The sequence below is a fragment of the Cydia splendana genome, chromosome 22 (genome assembly GCF_910591565.1).
Source record: "Cydia splendana chromosome 22, ilCydSple1.2, whole genome shotgun sequence".
NCBI lineage: Eukaryota > Metazoa > Arthropoda > Insecta > Lepidoptera > Tortricidae > Cydia > Cydia splendana.
The window spans coordinates 4,959,102-4,971,649 of NC_085981.1; the positions used below are offsets into that span (position 1 = coordinate 4,959,102).

At 36.7% G+C, this 12,548-nt stretch overlaps 1 protein-coding gene across 2 annotated transcripts in view; it reads left to right on the forward strand.

Moving 5' to 3' along the window:
* Positions 1–7,551: 7,551 nt before the first annotated feature.
* Positions 7,552–12,548, forward strand: part of LOC134801470 (protein pangolin, isoforms A/H/I/S) — a 234,364-nt gene continuing 229,367 nt past the window's right edge. Inside the window, exon 1 of one of the 2 annotated variants that reach the window (XM_063774070.1) lies at positions 7,552–8,127. The gene's annotated coding sequence lies outside the window, so the exon portion shown is untranslated. The remainder of the gene's footprint in view (positions 8,128–12,548) is intronic. The other variant, XM_063774069.1, reaches the window with a different exon arrangement.

Genomic DNA, 12,548 nt, shown 5'->3' on the forward strand with positions numbered 1-12,548 from the left:
TGGTTTATATGATTAAATCTAATTGAATGTAATCCTATAGTGATAAATCGCTAAATTTTCATTTAAAAAATGAGTATTTATTTATTAATAAAATGAAATTAAATAAACAAAACAAACATAATATCAACATTAAATTAACGAAATGTAGTTTCACTGAAGCGCTGCTTTTTCAATAATGTTAGTATCTACTTAGTGGGGACTACGTTTGTATCACACTTTCGTCTTAAGAAATTACTTACATTTTAGGCATCTTCTCTAGCTTTCTGGGTTTGTGTAAGTTTTTCTTGTGTACTAACTTACCGTGACCTTTTCGCTATCAACTGCCAAATCGATGCGCAAGAATCCGGAGAAAGTGTGTAAGCTGGGTACGTGACGCCAATACAGGTTACTGATGCGTACGCGCCGCGCGTTCCAATCGAAGCCTGCGCGAACGCTCAGAGAACCAGTATAAGCGCTCCTGAGTTAATTTTGTATTAATTTATTTATTGATTTCAAATTTGGATCTGGCAATAATGCCAGCACAATATCTTAATTAAATACTAAAATAAGCATACATACATACATATATCTTTTCATAAACTTAATATTAACACTATCGGCCCGATTCGAGCTTTAAGATACGTCAGTTAATAGATCTAGAAACGATATGGATTAGATATGTCATTGGCAAATGTGACGTTTCTTCAAACAAAAACGTCACTTTTGACACACATCTAATCCATATGGTTTCTAGATCTATTAACTAACGTATCTTAAAGTTCGAATCGGGCAGTATGTAGACAACAGAACGATGTGGCTCCGTTGAATCGTCTGCTCTTAAGCTTTTCAACGCCAACGACGGATATATCCGAACCGCAGGTTCAACGCCAAAGACGCATTAATCCGTCACAGACCACAGAGCAACATAGACCTACGCGCATATGCATAAAGTTCAATTTCAGTTTTGGTATACTTAGTTGAAGTGGCGTCTCAGTGACAGCTTTTGTGTTTGACACGGCATAGAAAAGGCTAAATCTGCTGACAGTTTGCCTCGGAACCTATTTAACGTGACACCCTTCGGCCAGAGTCGCACTCGATGCTTATACAGAAATGCTTAGAAATAAGTCAGCCTCGGTAGCTTAGTTGGTAGGGCGGCGGTTTAAAAGATTCTGATATCGCACTTTTATTTCGTTCATATTTTATCTAGATTTTATACTTTTTTTTGTCCGACACTTGAAGCTACAAACGTTAGGTTAGCACAATTCACAGAAGAAAATGAAATCGATAATTTCTGACTTCCTTTCTACTGTCACTAACAAAAGTTTGTCAGATTATATTTCTACGGATCTAAAGCTCACGTTAAAGTGGTTTGTTAAGAGCTAGACGCACTGGTCCTGGCGTTACTTACTTACTGTCAACACTCGGTTAGGCGAAAGAGGTGACAAGACATACTAGGATTTCCTGTCGACTCCGAATCGAGTGCCATCATCAGCGCTAACTCATCGTAAACCTTACTGCATGGAGATAAGGACCACCGATGGTTATGGTTAGTATGGAATGTTGTTACCATCGTCCACACTGTTAACTGAATACCTGCCGTGAACCATGTTCGACGTGGTGCCTCCCTGTCACACTTACGTACGAATTTACAAGTGCGACAGAGTGGCAACACGTCGAACGTACTTCGCGGTAGACCTTCAGTTAAGGTTACTTTTGGATAGCTACTGCAGTGCAGCAGCGTTGCTGATATGCTAGTGTATGAGGTGGAGGAGGCTTTGGTGTTTGCCCTTTTTTGTACAGTTACCTAATAAAATGTTATGCAATTAGGTGTTAAAATTTCCAGGAAATAGAGGTATTTGTAAAATACCACTAAAATAGCTACTTAGTTAACTTAGTAGAACTTTACTACATACATGCATTATTTGGTTCACTTATACGTGTAACAAGTTACGAGTACCTAACAGGAGATACTTCAAGAAACCTATACTTACACTACCTACATGAGACCTATGAAACCTATTTTATACGAATTTTACATGAAACCAATTTTTTATTGTCACTCAACCGAACACAAAATAAAATAGTTGACGTGAAACGTGATAAGTTAGAGCTTTTACTATTCCTATATAAACACCCCGGCTACACCAAATATTTGCATTAAATATTTATGATTACAGCACCATCTATTTTACCTAACTTGAAAGCTCCCACCGATTGGTTACAACGCCCTCTATACTTACAACTTATAAATACTACGCCGTCAGTCTTCCTTACAACCTGTCACTCTAATATTGCAGTATATTGCCGCTAGATGGCAGTGTTCTCAAAATGTAGTATGTTGTATGTTTAACACCATAGATGGCACTTTTATCGAAGATTTTTGCTGATGGCAAAATCCGGTAGATGGCGTAAAGAGTACACAGAACAGAAATGAACTTTGAGAGAAGAGATACAAATAGAACGGATAATTTCGAAAACTGTTGTTTTGCATGCTTTATTGACAATAAGGTCCCTTTTCATAGATAATGCCCCATTTTAGCTGTATATTGGTCTCGTTTTGAATTTTATGCAGTTAGGTAATTAGGTATAATATTTTATTAAAGAATACTTATTTTTATTTCGTTACTACGGAACGATCACTACGACCACGGTCTCCACCAGTACGGTTACCATCAGTTTGTCACTGACATAAACGCCGTCGAGAACGTAATTTACTTTCTATACATCCCGTTTGCACTAATATGCGAGTGCGAGCGAGATGTATAGAAAGTAAATTACGTTCTCGACGGCGTTTATGTCAGTGACAAACTGATGGTAACCGTACTGGACAATGCCATCTCCCGTTGATAAAATTTGATACCTACTATAAGTAGGTATGTAATTTGCCATCTACGTCCGGAACTTCATGCAAAAGATCGTTTTTAGGGTTCCGTACCCAAAGGGTAAAACGGGACCCTATTACTAAGACTCCGCTGTCCGTCCGTCCGTCCGTCCGTCCGTCTGTCACCAGGCTGTATCTCACGAACCGTGATAGCTAGACAGTTGAAATTTTCACAGATGATGTATTTCTGTTGCCGCTATAACAACAAATACTAAAAACAGAATAAAATAAAGATTTAAGTGGGGCTCCCATACAACAAACGTGATTTTTGACCAAAGTTAAGCAACGTCGGGAGTGGTCAGTACTTGGATGGGTGACCTTTTTTTTTTTTTGCTTTTTTTTGTTTTTTTTTTTGCATTATAGTACGGAACCCTTCGTGCGCGAGTCTGACTCGCACTTGCCCGGTTTTTTTGGTTTTATGATAGTCCTTACCTGACACTAGAGTTTTAGCATTACCCTTGCGGGTTCTTCCTCTGCGTCCCATTTTACGGGCAGGTTCCTGTCCCATATCACGGGCAGGATTGACAATTCAGCATACGCTTGGTGTACACCTTATAACTCATTAAATACATCGTCGGTAGGGCCTCCACGTGTTAGTTTCAGCTACACCCAGTACCTAAACATTATTTTCGAGAAAAAAAATCTTTATTTGTCGGATAATCTGAAAAGCTAATAAATTCTAGTGCCTGCTGCACATTGTAATCATTTTATACCAGTGATTTGTGTCTATACACAGGGTGGGCAAAGTTATCAGAATATTTTGCCCACGTTGGGTTTTTTTACGGAAATAAATAAAACATAGGATGACAATAAGATTTTGCGAACTTCTCCTTAAATCTCTTAGTGTGTGGCCTATTTACCTACACTTCATTTCATGGAGCATTTCAAAAGTGTTACAGAATGTATTTAAAGTTTTTGATTGAATTTTAATACTTACCTATAGTATTTTATACAATCGTGTGATAATAGAGAGCTTTTCAGTCGAGTACCGTGTTTAGGCAACGAAGCTGGCTGAGTTGCCTAAGTAAGGTAGGTACGAGATTGAAAAGCTTGATTATATCACGATTGTATAAAATACTATTAACATTCAATCAAAAACTTCCCTACAATGCAACCTAAAATAAGTAATTAATTTGAGCTATGGTTTTGTTTCGTCCTCTTGACCGCGACGAGCTGCGATTGGTCAATTTCATTATAGTTGACTAAACTGTATCGAAATGAATATTATAGTTGAGTTGGGAGCCATACATTAAAAGTACCCAAATGCAGTTTGGTATACGAAATCTTAATTCAGGAATTACAGTCGACGAGTAGAAAAAGATCTTATTGTATGTAATAACTAAAATATAACTTTACACTTACTTCTAGAAAAATACTTGGCTAACTTCAAGAACGAGAATAATTCGGGGAGTTCTTCTTCGTGGTCGTGACCTCATGTCTGAGGGACGTGACTCATATGGGTTATTTTTCCTACCACTGCTCTCCAGGCCTCTCGTGCAACAGAGAAGCAACACGTCGATCGTGGTTCGCGGTCGGCCCTCTGGTTTGGAAACGGGTCGACGGAATAAATCCTATTTTTATTGTGTAATTTCTCTTTTTAGATAGGTGCAATAGAATTCTATATTCGGTCAAATAGTTAGGTAGATACCGCGCGAATAGGTACCGAATATTCGACAAAATGGCCTGAATATGTAGTTGCCGAAAATATTCGTGGCATCTCTAGTACCTACCTACATCTACCCTGTTGTTTTTAGGGTTCCGTACCCAAAGGGTAAAACGGGACCCTATTACTAAGACTCCGCTGTCCGTCCGTCCGTCCGTCCGTCTGTCACCAGGCTGTATCTCACGAACCGTGATAGCTAGACAGTTGAAATTTTCACAGATGATGTATTTCTATTGCCGCTATAACAACAAATACTAAAAACAGAATAAAATAAAGATTTAATTGGGGCTCCCATATAACAAACGTGATTTTTGACCGAAGTTAAGCAACGTCGGGCGGGGTCAGTACTTGGATGGGTGACCGTTTTTTTTTGCCGTTTTTTGCATTATGGTACGGAACCCTACGTGCGCGAGTCCGACTCGCACTTACCCGGTTTTTTAGGGTTCCGTACCCAATCGGTAAAAACGGGACCCTATTATTGAGACTCCGCTGTCCGACCTGTCCGTCTGTCTGTCACCAGGCTGTATCTCATGAACCGTCCGTGATAGCTAGAAGTTGCAAGTTTCACGGATGATGTATTTCTGTTGCCGCTATAACAATAAATACTAAAAACGAAATAAAATAAACATTTAAGTGGGGCTCCCATACAAGTCATACAAAAACCGTGATTTTTTTGCCGTTTTATGCGTAATGGGTACGGTACCCTTCGTGCCCGAGTCCGACTCGCACTTGGCCGGTTTTGTTCTTTTTAGGTAGGTGCAACAGAATTCGGTATTCGGCCGAATAATAGGCAACATTCGGCCGAACACCGAATATTCGGTAAATTGGCCGAATACCGAATAGTTGCCGAATATTCGTAGCATCTCTAGTACTTACCTCTACCCAGTTGTTTTTTAAACGCTTTCAATACCAGTAGCGTAGTTTATAGGTACCTACCTCTACCTATATGTATACTCTGTATCTTTAGGTATTTAAATAAAAGTAAAAAAAATCTACCCTCAAATGGCTCCTTAAGCCAGTTGAGGGTAGATCAAAACATTACATGATCAAATAATGTAGGTTAAAGTCAGGTCGTTCAGTGACAGATCCAGGCGGTTTTTGTATTTGGTTGGTTAACCAATAAATTTTATAAGTACCCGAAAATGTAAAACTTGTTTGTTTACTTTTATTTAAATACCTAAAGATACAGACTATACGTATGTAATTTGTTGTGTTTATGTTAACTTAGTTGTCTGGCTATTATCCACTCTTTATTTGACTTACAAATTCCTACTTAATCCAAAAAAGATCCGTACTTTATCTACCGACCGAGAGGGGAAAGCTTTAAACTTTTAAATCAGTGATCTAAATAAGAAGACAGATCCTCTTATCTTAAGAAAACAAACACGCACGTGGTCATTAGCTTCTCAACTAATCACCTTGTCTATCGACGTTCAAGCCGACAAGAGCAGGTAGGCAAATAAAATAATTACACATCTTCACGAGTGTCAGTTTACAAGTTTTACAACACTGTAATATGGCGGCATGCGCGCTCTAACCACGTTTGATTTACTATGTAACACCGCAAACAATTTAGTTCAATCGAACCCATTCATACGTTCATTCATTCCCGCCAATCAACGCAGTGCTGCCAAAATAACAAACAAAATCGTACAAACTAGAGCGTAATGCCCGGCATTATAATCTTCGGCCGCGGGCGTCAGATTAAAAAAAAAACAAGATTTTTAGGAGTGGACGCGAGACGAAATCGGACTTGGTCGTTATAAATTTTGTATAAGATAACAATGCGCGTGTGGGTGTGTGGTAAAGCGCTGACGAGTATAGTTACAGCACGCAATAACGCTAACAAGCGTGCGAGGGGGAGGAGCGATGGTTGTAGAGCGTTGTCCCCCTCACGCCCCGGCAACATGGCGCGCTGACTCGGGCGCAGGCTCGAATCGTATCGCCTACCCACTCAAGGTTCGCTGACTGCCGTTCTTTTGTTTTAAATGTTGCCCGCCTAGAGATTTTACTGGAGTTCTGCAGAATTACGGAATTTCGATATATTTTGTAAGTAGGTACTGTTGCACGGTAGAAACTTAGAATAATATAGCCTAGAAGATGAGTACTGTACCGTAGTGATGCTTTATTTCAAATGGTTAATATTATTAGTCGTAGACTATTTTAATCACCTGTTAATTTTGATTAACCTAGTTTAATACTTTAATCATAGACTGGCAAACCAATGAATACCTATGCTTTTTATATTTTTGTTATTTTGGTACACTAAATACTAAAATTAGGAAAGTGTAACATCAAACGTTTCTACAAATATGAAAGATTATGTTTTAAGGTGTAGGTAAATACGTACAATATTTTTTCTTCGTCGTTTTTATCGTCCACGTTACGGTATATTTTTACACACTTTTTAGTTTTACATAAAAAAAAAATCATTTATTGTCGCAACAAAACCTTACAGCAACAAATCGAACAAAGAGAAAACAAAAAAAAAAGGTTACAAGTTACACAATAATGTTAAAGTCCAATAGGGTTGTTGACTGTATATAAAATATAGAATATATGTAATATATTTAATTATAACGAGATATACAAAGAGAAGGTAATTTTAACGTGACGTCGTGTCATGTGTGCGTTCATAGTGCGTTTAAAGCACTTGCACAAACTTTCGTACCATTACCATCCGTCCTTCTGCTTAAAAAGTAAACTTATGACGGTCGTCAGCGTCCGTAAGACAATTACAAACTAAACGTTACACTAAAATATTACATGTACTAATACCCAGTACGAAATAAAAACAGATTGAGGAATCAGATTTGTTTTTTTTTAATATTGTTTTATTCAAAACACCTAGACTTGATTTTAGATTTCATAAGTTACTGCAGCGTAATTTAATCCACCAATTAGGGTTTGCAATCCGGATCCGAAATGTATGAAATTATCCAGATCCGGATCCGGATCCGCGGATATTCCCATACATTTCGGATCCGTCGTGCAAACCCTACCACCAATTAATAGGTGTATTTTGTGGAATATCCAATTTAAATTCCCGATACCAGCAATCACCAAGTTCATTTGAATTATGAACGTTTTAATCATAATTTTGTTAAATAAAAGCTTTTATTTTAAATACCTACGAAACCCACGTCCAATTATTTGCATCACAAATTATAATTAATTATTTGAACTACCGATCGAAATCCGAAGCGCGTACAATTTTGTGGCAATCTCAAATTTCGTACCGGGAACCCTGAACCGCAGACGAAAACAGCGCCAAGCCGAGGACCTGCTCAAACCGAACGTCTGCATACCAATCGTCGGTTTTTTATACGCGCGTCGGTGCACGCCCGCCTCTGTGTGAGTGGCCGCCTCAGTGTGCGCGCTCTCGCGCGCGGGACGGACCATTGTTGTGTGCAGTAGACTCGCGACCGGCGAACATGCTCGTCCACTGTTATTCAAACAAGCTCAAAAACTGCCGGTAAACAAAAATAATGACCAGTGTACCACATTACGTGCGCGAGTGCCAACAGTGTGTGATAACCGAGTAGTGCAGTGAAGTGTTTTCAAACGTGTTTTGGAGTTTTGAAGCCATGCTCGATGTGTTTAGGTATGTCCAGACTGATTAATTATGGTCCATCAGTGTTAAAGGGGTCAGTGGCCCTCGATTTCGCTATAAAATCTAGTAAACTATACGTCTATTTGTATTTTTAAACGGTGACAGTCTTATCCGATCCGAGCGTTGTGTATTTACATAAATGCGTGCGCTAGGTGTGAACGTTTTCTACTTTACATCCGTTGTTTCTATTAAGTTTTATGTGCGTTTGGCGCCGCCGGTCGTGTTATCAGCCCTCTAGAAGTATGTCGAGTAATTTATAATGTAATTAATACTTATCGGTGACGGCGCCGTGAACTTTGCTTACAGCCCGATGGGCAAGCCAAGTTTGAGATGACTCGAATACCGACGCTCTGGCTGTAACGAGAACGCCGTTGTCAGAAAAAAAACAGACAATAGACTAATAAAGCTCAGGAAAAGATAAACAAAGTAACACGCTCCATAAAGGACAAGAGAAAGAACAAGTCCCGTTCGTCAAACCGTCGGTTGTTTTATTATTATTAATAACAAAACTATAGTTTTTTTTTAAAGTACACCATGTTATTGATTGAACATAGAGTTCAAATTGGGTGACGTGTTTAAATAACAATTCTTTACACATTAAAATACCTTCACGCTTATTTAGGTAGGTAGATAAAAATAAAAACACGCAGGCCAATATCGTAACGTAATATCTGATAAATACCCACGAATGCTGATTAGACCACTGATATTGAATGTAATATAGCATAATACCTAACACAATAATACAATACAGTTTAGTTACTTTATACCGGAAAAAGCGGCAAAAACTTTTAGGTATTACGTTATTTATACCATACCTACTCTTTTGCTATTTGTACCTACTGTCAATGCTACCTACAGATTAAAGTTTTTTTTAACCAATCAGTAGAAAACCTCATTATATTTCTTACAAGTGGAATACACTTTTAATTGATACCTAACTTACATATAGGTACCTACTACATTATGTATAAATTTCTACCAATGCCTTGCGATGTGGGTTGGTAGGTATAAATTCCTATGTAGTTACCTTCTTGGTAATCTTACCTATTTAAAGCTTAAAAACATAGAAATAAGTACAGGTAGCTATACAGCTAGATAGAATTTAGATGGTTTGAAGCAAGCTTACATGTTCAGTTTTTTTGACCAACATTTAGATTAGTCTGTATCTTTAGGTATATAAATAAAAGTAAACAAAATTTACTACCTTCTTGGTAATCTTACCTATTTAAAGCTTAAAAACATAGAAATAAGTACAGGTAGCTATACAGCTAGATAGAATTTAGATGGTTTGAAGCAAGCTTACATGTTCAGTTTTTTTGACCAACATTTAGATTAGTCTGTATCTTTAGGTATATAAATAAAAGTAAACAAAATTTACCCTCAAATGGCTCCTTAAGGCAGTTGAGGGTAGATGAAAACATTACATGATCAAATAATGTAGGTTAAAGTCAGGTCGTTCAGTGACAGATCCAGACGGTTTTGTATTTGGTTGGTAAACCAATAAATGTTATAACTACCCGAAAATGTACAAATTATTTGTTTACTTTTATTTAAATACCTAAAGATACAGAGTAGGTGTCCATTAACTGGATTAAAGCCGTATTTATCTAACAACACATTAATTATAATAGCCTTATAAAGTCTGTAGGATAGCTTGAGGTCAAATTCGATAGTGTTTACTCAGAATAAACTACCAAACACTTGTAAAATGCCGTTTCCCCCATAAATTCTACTTTTAAGGACACTTGCTTTAACAATTATTCAGTCTTAATGTCCAGAATAATTTTATAAATACTTATGTCAAGGGACAGAAACTGTAATTGTGATGCCATATTTTTTACGACAGATCCCTAATAAATAACAAATACCCCTATGAAGCTCGAGCACCTGCTTAATAAAAACGATGACCATATTAAAACCATTTTTTATTGATATAGAAATTACACGTTACATTTTCATTGGGAATTAAATTGGCAGCCATTACTAGCCATTAACACGTGGAATGGAACGTTTTTTGTATTGTCAACCGACCATAAACAATGTGCGTAACTTTTTAAATTTAAACAAATCGTCAGCGTTGGGAAAAATGGCATTGTGATCAATCAGTTGTATCAGATGTTTTTTTTTTAATGAATGAATCGGTGTACGAACATAAAAATGCTCCCTATGCTTGTATCCAACTGAATCAGTAACCGAACCCATTTCTCAAAACTGACCGTGGCGCGAGCAAAAAGAAATATTATTTATAACCTTTTAAAAGAAAAACACGCTTTTTTTCTTTTTCCTTTTTTATGGCGCGCAGTAAAACGCGACAGCGGGGTCACGAGTGACCAGTTCGAAACTCGAGTTTTTGGGATGTTTTACTCAAATTCCTACCGTCGAAATACCTATACGTAGGTATTTGAAATAAAATACCTACATTACAAATCGTTTGTTCCTATTTGATTTAAGATTCACTGTTAATGTTACGTGTATTGCAAATTAATTAGATAGGTACTCGAAATTCCGAGTAGGTACTAGGTACTTAGCTGCCTTTTTAACGCGCCCCTAGATCACTACACCTTATAAAGCAAAGTCCCTCACCGCGTCTGTCTGTTTGTGTGTTTGTATGTTTGTTCGCGATAAACTCAAAAACTACTGAACGGATTTTCATGCGGTTTTCACCTATCAATAGAGTGATTCTTGAGGAAGGTTTAAGTGTATAATTTGTTAACCCGTGCGAAGCTGGGGCGGGTCGCTAGTAATAGATAAGAATAACATTCCTACCGACAACTACCTGCACAGTAAAACAATGAAAGTCTATAAACTTATAGAATATGTTAATAACTGGATAAAGATAGTCTAGAAGGCATCGCTCTTTAGCGATAAGGCTGTATTTGTATCTTTCTATTACTAAGCTTTCCGTACCTATTGTCTTTTATTTTATTGGACAGTAATAAAGAACATTTAATTTTTGTAGTTTATATAAAATAATTAACTACGAGTATACAAATTTTTTTACGTAATCTAGAAATTAAACATTTTTTTTTCTATACGTATACATGGGTATGTATTTGGTGAGAATGAAATGATGGGTATCATGGTTATAATCACAGATAACACAGCACGAAAACTATTAAAATAGCCATTCAAAACAAACTATGAAATAAATACAAAAAAACCGGCATTCCCAAAACGGGCAAGGAGGCCAAAGGCGGATTTCTCCGAATCGAAACAATCGTCTTATTCTCGCCCTCTTGAATTATTCATTTAATCACATTTCCTACGCTCCTGGTGTACTTATTGGTACTAATTAGGTATTTTATAACTTATTTAGAATTGTAATCTGTTTCCTTTTGGCCAAACGGGATAATTATGTGTACCTGCCGATAAAAGTCTTTTAACTTAACCAATTAATAAAATAAATGTGTATAGTTACGCGTAGGTTTTTGAGATATTTTACAATAGCTCTATTTAGGTATTGTAATTATTTTTAGTTTATTTATTCAAAAAATGCGTCTTTGTCATGACTGTCATGAGGTTTTAATTACTATAATAATTAAAAAAAATATATATACCTATTGTTGTTCAATTACCATCTAAGGAAGAGCGGTGCCTCTTAACACAGGTATTTTTTACTTACAAAAACATTTTCGATTCTCATATATATACTAATGATCACAGTCAATGACTAAAGCTTCTCTTGTCTGTACCTAAGTGATACGATTGTATTGAATTTCAGAATGGAAATACCTTAAATAAAACCACTGCAGTCATTCTGATGTGAAAAACAATTATAATTAAAATACATCAATAGGATAACTAAATTTATTTAATATATCTATGAGTATCCTTTTATCCAACCCCTCACCGCGTTCAGTATTCCGCGCCGCACCTCGCACGCGCGCATTAAAATTCTCGACTCCCGCGCATGTTCCCAGCCTCATAATAATAAACTTAAACTACACATTATTACGTTTTTATACCACGTTGGTGGCAAACAAGCTTAATACCTTTTTTAGCATTAGAAAAAACAATCTAGAAGTTTGTAATTGTACTTAATTATAAGTTCTACATTTCTAAACGCTTCTCACTGCATCCAACTTGTCATTTTTTTGTGGCCCTATGGTTGACTGGTAGAGGCATAAAGCCTGCCTTTTGAACCTTTTTTTATGTGTGATGTGCCTTTTTGTAATAATTATTTACCTATACATACTTATTTAATTATTTTAAACTTCATTGTGAGGATTTTTTTTTTCATTAAAATATAGAAATAATCTCAATTAGCACCGTTAATACTCATTTTTAACTTCAAACTTCAATATTTTACAGCATATAGTGCCTGTTTTATAACCCCATGCATAATTTTGCAGATTTTGCTACCATTTCTAAAATTAAAGGAAAATATAAAGTAAAGAAAATATTGTATA